Source organism: Pyxicephalus adspersus, chromosome 4, assembly GCF_032062135.1.
Source record: "Pyxicephalus adspersus chromosome 4, UCB_Pads_2.0, whole genome shotgun sequence".
Classification (NCBI taxonomy): domain Eukaryota; kingdom Metazoa; phylum Chordata; class Amphibia; order Anura; family Pyxicephalidae; genus Pyxicephalus; species Pyxicephalus adspersus.
The window spans coordinates 145,624,992-145,631,082 of record NC_092861.1 but is presented as its reverse complement, the minus strand read 5'-3'; positions in this window follow the sequence as shown (position 1 = coordinate 145,631,082).

Below are 6,091 nucleotides of genomic sequence, written 5' to 3'. Positions count from 1 at the left end.
ATGAATCGGCTGCCAACACATGGCAAAGAGCTATAACCCATTGTTTTCTATGCACCAAATTCCTTGCTGTAACATTGTGGTACGTGCTCTGCACTGCAGTAAATGAATGTTTTAGTACTTGTTAACAGAAGGCATATATGTAAGCAGATCCTTAAAGCGTTTCCAAATTCTGATGTGTTTTTTTTTACAATGTCTCCTTTTTTAGACTTTTCATGCAGCTTAGGTCAAGGTTTCTAGTAAGATTGGGACAGATGTAGGGCTGGTTTGAGGGGTCAAATCAACAATTGCTTGGGCCCCCACATTTTACAAAGCCCAAACTGATAGAATAGACAGGGAATATAGAGAGCTAATATGCTGTGCACTTTGGGCCTATTTTGCCCAAAACCATTCCTAGCCAGATAAATAATTTAATATGGCTATATGCTTAGCTGGCCCATGGTGCTCTGGAAATCTATTTTCACGCATTAAATGTTAGCAAAACAACAAAGTGTGTCTATATATGTGTCTATGTATCTATGTATCTATCTATCCCTCTATCTACCTACCTATCTATCTATCTAACTATCTATCTATCTACCAACCTGTGAATAAAGAATAGACATAAAACATTTTCTTTTTGAGTTTAGTAGAACATTAAAAACCAGTCTGCAGTCTCCAGGACTATGGGCATCATCAATGGCTGCCAACAACCCGGAGCACGGCACCAATTTTCCTGTATGGTTTATAATTTATTATAACAATGATAACATTGTACAATGTTTTCCTTGTTACAGAGCTTTCCCCATTGAAAGATTTCCACTTAAATGACAATTTTGGTAAACTTTTGAATTTGCCATCACCATTAGGGGATACATTTTTATAATCCTAAAGTGTGCTCCATTCACCATACTTACCATTAGATGAGCATGCCGTTCAGTTAAAAATGTCAAAAATTATAAAAAGTTTTTTTTACCATGTTACCATGTTCTCTAGTGTTGGTCGAATAGCTCACCATTCGATTCGACTGCTATTCGGTTGAATAGTGCAAAATTTTTCTGGTAAACGAACGTCGAATTGGAACTCCATTAAAGTCCATGGGGGAAAAATTTGGGTTGTTTTTCGGTACTGTGTAGAGCTTCTATAGCCTCTAAATACATTTAAAAAGACATGTCAAGACTCCCCCAGCTCTGCACAAAACACTGTAGAAGTTACAAACAAAAAAGAAAGGCTTTTTTATGTTGCTGGCAAAGCTATTTTATGGGGCAGTCAAGGGAACATGCTGGATTTAATACCAGTCTCCGAGTGGAGGCTGAGAGGGCCATAAGGGGTTCCTCCCGTTCAGAAATTAGCCACCAGGTTTCACGCCTCTGTTACAAGCCATACACAGGCTTCAGAATACAGGCAGAGGTCTCAGAGGGGGGTCTTTCAGTCAAAAAATTAGCCAGCTACACAGCTCTGTTATAAGTTACAAGTGACAGGTGGCAGCAGCAGGAGGAGGAGACGGTGGGCACTGAGACGGAGCGGGGACCGCATTGGTAACTGGCATCTAGAGCTGGGTGTAGTGCATCATCAATGCCAACTAGATGGCTGTAATGCCATATTTATGAATGGAGTACTGACAGGTGGCAACAGCAGGAGGAGGAGGCTGTGGGCCCTGAGACGGAGCGTGGACAGCATTAGTAACTGCCATCTACTGGGTACTGGGCAGATGGCATCAGTTACAGCATGAGGAGGAGGCGGTGGGCTCTGAGACAGAGCAAGGATGGCATTAGAGGTTGAGGCCATCATTATGACATCATGACAGTGTAGAAGGTGTAGCTGTTGGAATGAATGAGATTCCCACTGTCCCTACAGTGGCGGTGGGCCCTGAGATGTAGTGTGGATGGCTGTGTTACTCCTCCTGCTCTTACTGCTGCCGCCTGCCCACTGCCTAGTACCCAGCTCTAGATGCCAGACTAGACTCAAGCTCAACAGGGTCTTCTTTCCCCGCTGATTCCGCCAAGTCCGTTCCCTTTCATGTGGTTTCACTACATAGTAGCAGATTGGAATCTCAGTTATCCATTCATGTCTCCAATAGCTACAGCTTCTACACTGTCCATATAGGTAACGGCCTTAACCTCTAATGCCGTCCTTGCTCCGTCTCAGGGCCCGTCTCTGCCGCCTGCCCAGTACCCAGCTCTAGATGCCAGTTACCAATGCTGTCCACGATCCGTCTCAGGGCCCACCGCCTCCTCTTCCTGCTGTTCTTGCTGAACGCCCCTGGCTTGATCAATATGAGCCATCAGGATGCAGGTATACTTCCGATAAGCCAGCTGATTCGAGTGGGTGGCATCTTTAACCCTGGAGTGCAGCTCGAAGCGTAAGTGGAAGTGCATGTCAATCACATCAAATTGGTGCAAATCTGCCAGTGTGGTGCTGTAGAAATTCCCCTCTATGATGTCCCAGCGCACATTAGGAATTGGGTACTCTAGCACTTCACCAGCTTTGAATCCAACAGACATGGACATGTTGCATATCACCAGACATTTGGGTCTCAGCACCTCGGTGAGCCGAATAAACAGGTGGTCCAGGTTGGTTTTGTACATTTGCAGTAATTGCTCATGATACCTGATAACATCCTATATACACGAGTTGATGATTACAACGTCGGGCTGAGGTCCATGTTGGAAGTCGGCCAGCACGCTCTGTATATACTCCGAAGAGACACAGGTCAGGAAATAGAAGCGTACAAGGTGGTGGTCAGTTCTGTAATGACGCACTTTGCGGTAAAATATGCCATTGTGCATTTCACCCAGAGATCCCCCAACGTGTCATTTGCAAATAACATCTCACCCTTCCCTTTCAGCTGCTTCTCAGTCCGAAACTCATCAATCTGCAGTATTTTCACTAGATCTCTGTTGACAGATCTTTAAATTGAGTCTCCCAGGACATCCACATACTTGTTGTGGAGAAGTCTCTGGACGTCTGCTGAGCTCAATAACTTTATAGCTCAATGTGGTCATCAAGGACCTCTTGGTTCCCATTAAACATACCGGTGTCTCCCATCTCATCCCCCTGACATGTACAGAGGGACTGCTGTCCCACTTCCCAGTGCTGGGGTAACATACACTGAAATTCAGTCCGATAAAGCGTGGTACCGATGGATGAAGACGACGAGGCCTTCTACATTCAATCACAAATTTCAGATTACACACTTGCATTACACACTTCGGGGTGTCATTAAAGATGCACTACACCCAGCTCTAGATGCCAGTTACTAATGTCTTCCACACTCCGTCTCAGGGCCTGCTATCGAGTGAAAGAACATGAAAGGGAACGGGCTTGGAATCAGCGGGGAAAGAAGACCCCGTTGAGCTTGAGTCTAGTCTGGCATCCAGAGCTGGGTACTGGGCAGTGGTCATGAGGCAGCAGTAAAAGTAGAAAGAGTAGGCGGTGGGCCCTGAGAAGTGTGGATGGCATTGTTAACTGGCATCTAGAGCTGGATACTGGGAGGAGGCGGTGGGCCCTGAGACGGAGCAAGGACGGCATTAGTGGTTGTGGCCATCACCTATATGGACAGTGTAGAAGCTGTAGCTACTGGAGACATTGCTGTGTAAAGGAACTGCCTTTTCCTATCTGCTAGCGGTAACTTTGTAAAATGCGGCATGGACTGCCTTGTTAACTGGCATCTACAGCTGGGTACTGGGCAGGCGGCAGCAGTAACAGCAGGAGGAAGAGGTGGTGGGCTCTGAGACAAAGTGTGGACGGCATTAGAAACTGGCATCTAGAGTAGGGTACTGGGCAGGCAGCAGCATCAATAACAGCAGAAGGAGGAGGTGGTGGGCCCTGAGATGAAGTGTGGACGGAATTAGAAACTGGCATCTAGAGTTGGGTACTGGGCAGGCGGCAGCATCAATAACAGCAGAAGGAGGAGGTGGTGGGCCCTGAGATGAAGTTTGGACGGAATTAGGAACTGGCATCTAGAGTTGGGTACTGGGCTGGCAGCAGCAGTAACAGTATGAGGAGGAGGCATTGAGCCCTGAGAAAGAGTGTGGACGACATTAGTAATTGGAATCTAGAGTTGGGTACTAGACAGGAAGCAGCAGTAACAGCATGAGTAGAAGGCAGTGGGCCCCGAGACGAAGTGTTGACAACATTAGTAACTGGCATTCAGTTTTGGTTACTGGCAGGCAGCACCAGTAACAGCAGGAGGAGGAGGCAGCGGGCACTGAGACCAAGTGAGGACGGCATTAGTATCTGGCATCTAGAGTTGGGTACTGGGCAGGCAACAGCATCAGTTACAGCAGGAGGAGGAGGCGGTGGGCCCTGAGAAGTGTGGATGGCATTGTTAACTGGCATCTAGAGCTGTGTACTGGGAGGAGGAGGAGGCTGTGGGCCCTGAGACGGAGCAAGGATGGCATTAGTGGTTGAGGCCATGACCTATATGGACAGTGTAGAAGCTGTAGCTACTGGAGACATTGCTGTGTAGGGGACTGTCTTTTCCTATCTGCTAGCAGTAACTTTGTAAAATGCGGCATGGACAGAATTGTTAACTGGCATCTACAGCTGGGTACTGGGTACTGGGCAGGCAGCAGTATCAGCAGGAGGAAGAGGTGGTAGGCTCTGGGACAAAGTGTTGACCGCATTAGTAACTGGCATCTAGAGTAGGGTACTGGGCAGGCGGCAGCATCAGTAACAACAGAAAGAGGAGGCAGCGGGCCCCGAGACGAAGTCTGGATGGCATTAGGAACTGGCATCTAGAGTTGAGTACTAGACAGGCAGCAGCAGTAACAGCATGAGTGGAAGGCAGTGGGCCCTGAGACAAAGTGTTGACGACATTAGTAACTGGCATCCAGATTTGGTTACTGGCAGGTGGCAGCAGTATCAGAAGGAGTAGAAGGCATCTGGCATCTAGAGTTGGGTACTGAGCAGGTGGCAGCATCAGTAACAGCGGGAGGAGGAGGAGGCGGTGGGCTCTGAGACGGAGCAAGGACCCCATTAGAGGTTGATGCCATAACGTCTATGGACAGTGTAGAAGCTGTATCTAATTGGGACATTAATGGATGAATGAAAATCACTTTCCATACCTACTATCTAGTGAAACCACACAAAAGGAATGGGCTTGGTGGAATCCGCAGGGAAATACATAAATTTGTTATCATTTGTGGATATCTAGCAAGTGCTATCACAGTTAAATATCTGTATTTGTTTCACATAAATACATACATTTTTATGGGTTTAGGATACATACTAAGTGCTATCAGAATAAAATATCTGTATTTTCTGGAGAGAAATATATAATTTTTTAGGGCTTTAGGGATATATAGCAAAGTGGGATTAGAACTAAATATCTGTATTTTCTGGAGAGAAATAAAGACTTTTTTATGGTCTTTTTGATCGATACTAAGTGGTATCAGAATTAATTATCTACCGTAGATTGTTGGGAAATACATACATTTTTTTTACGGCTTTGGATATATAGCAAAGTGGGATCAGAATGAAATATCTGTATTTTTTGGAAAAAAATACCGAAATGTTTATGGGTTTTAGGATAGATACCAAGTGCTATCATAATAAAATATCTGTATTTTTTATTTATAAATACAGAAATTTTTAGGTTTTTTTGTGATAGATTGCAAGAGGTATCTGCAAAACAGGAACACATTTTTCTGCAAAATACTGTCGCTTAGGCATTGGAGCGCATTGGAGTCCACCAGCCGTTAAGGGAGGAGCTCTAATGCAATCAGTTGCCGCATTGATTAGCTTTGTTTTGGGGCCATATTTCCTATTGCGCTCTAACATCTGGGGGATGGAAGGTTGGATGCTGCTAATGCTAACCACAGAAAGATTGGACGACCGGAATTCGAACAACAACACTAATGTTCTCCCCATGTGTTGTAGGCTTTAAATCAAGAGCCCATGGATTTCCAGCTAGGGTCTGGATGGGAGACGTATCTGCTACATTTATATGGTGACTTCCAATCTGAGGACGGCTCAGCAGCAAAGAACCTAAAAACTGGTCTACACATTATCTTAAAAAAGAAAACAGAAGATGCTGGCAGGATCACTAGGTAATTGGGACACCAGGATCAATAATAACAAAAATGGGCAATAAATGAGTAAATACAAACCG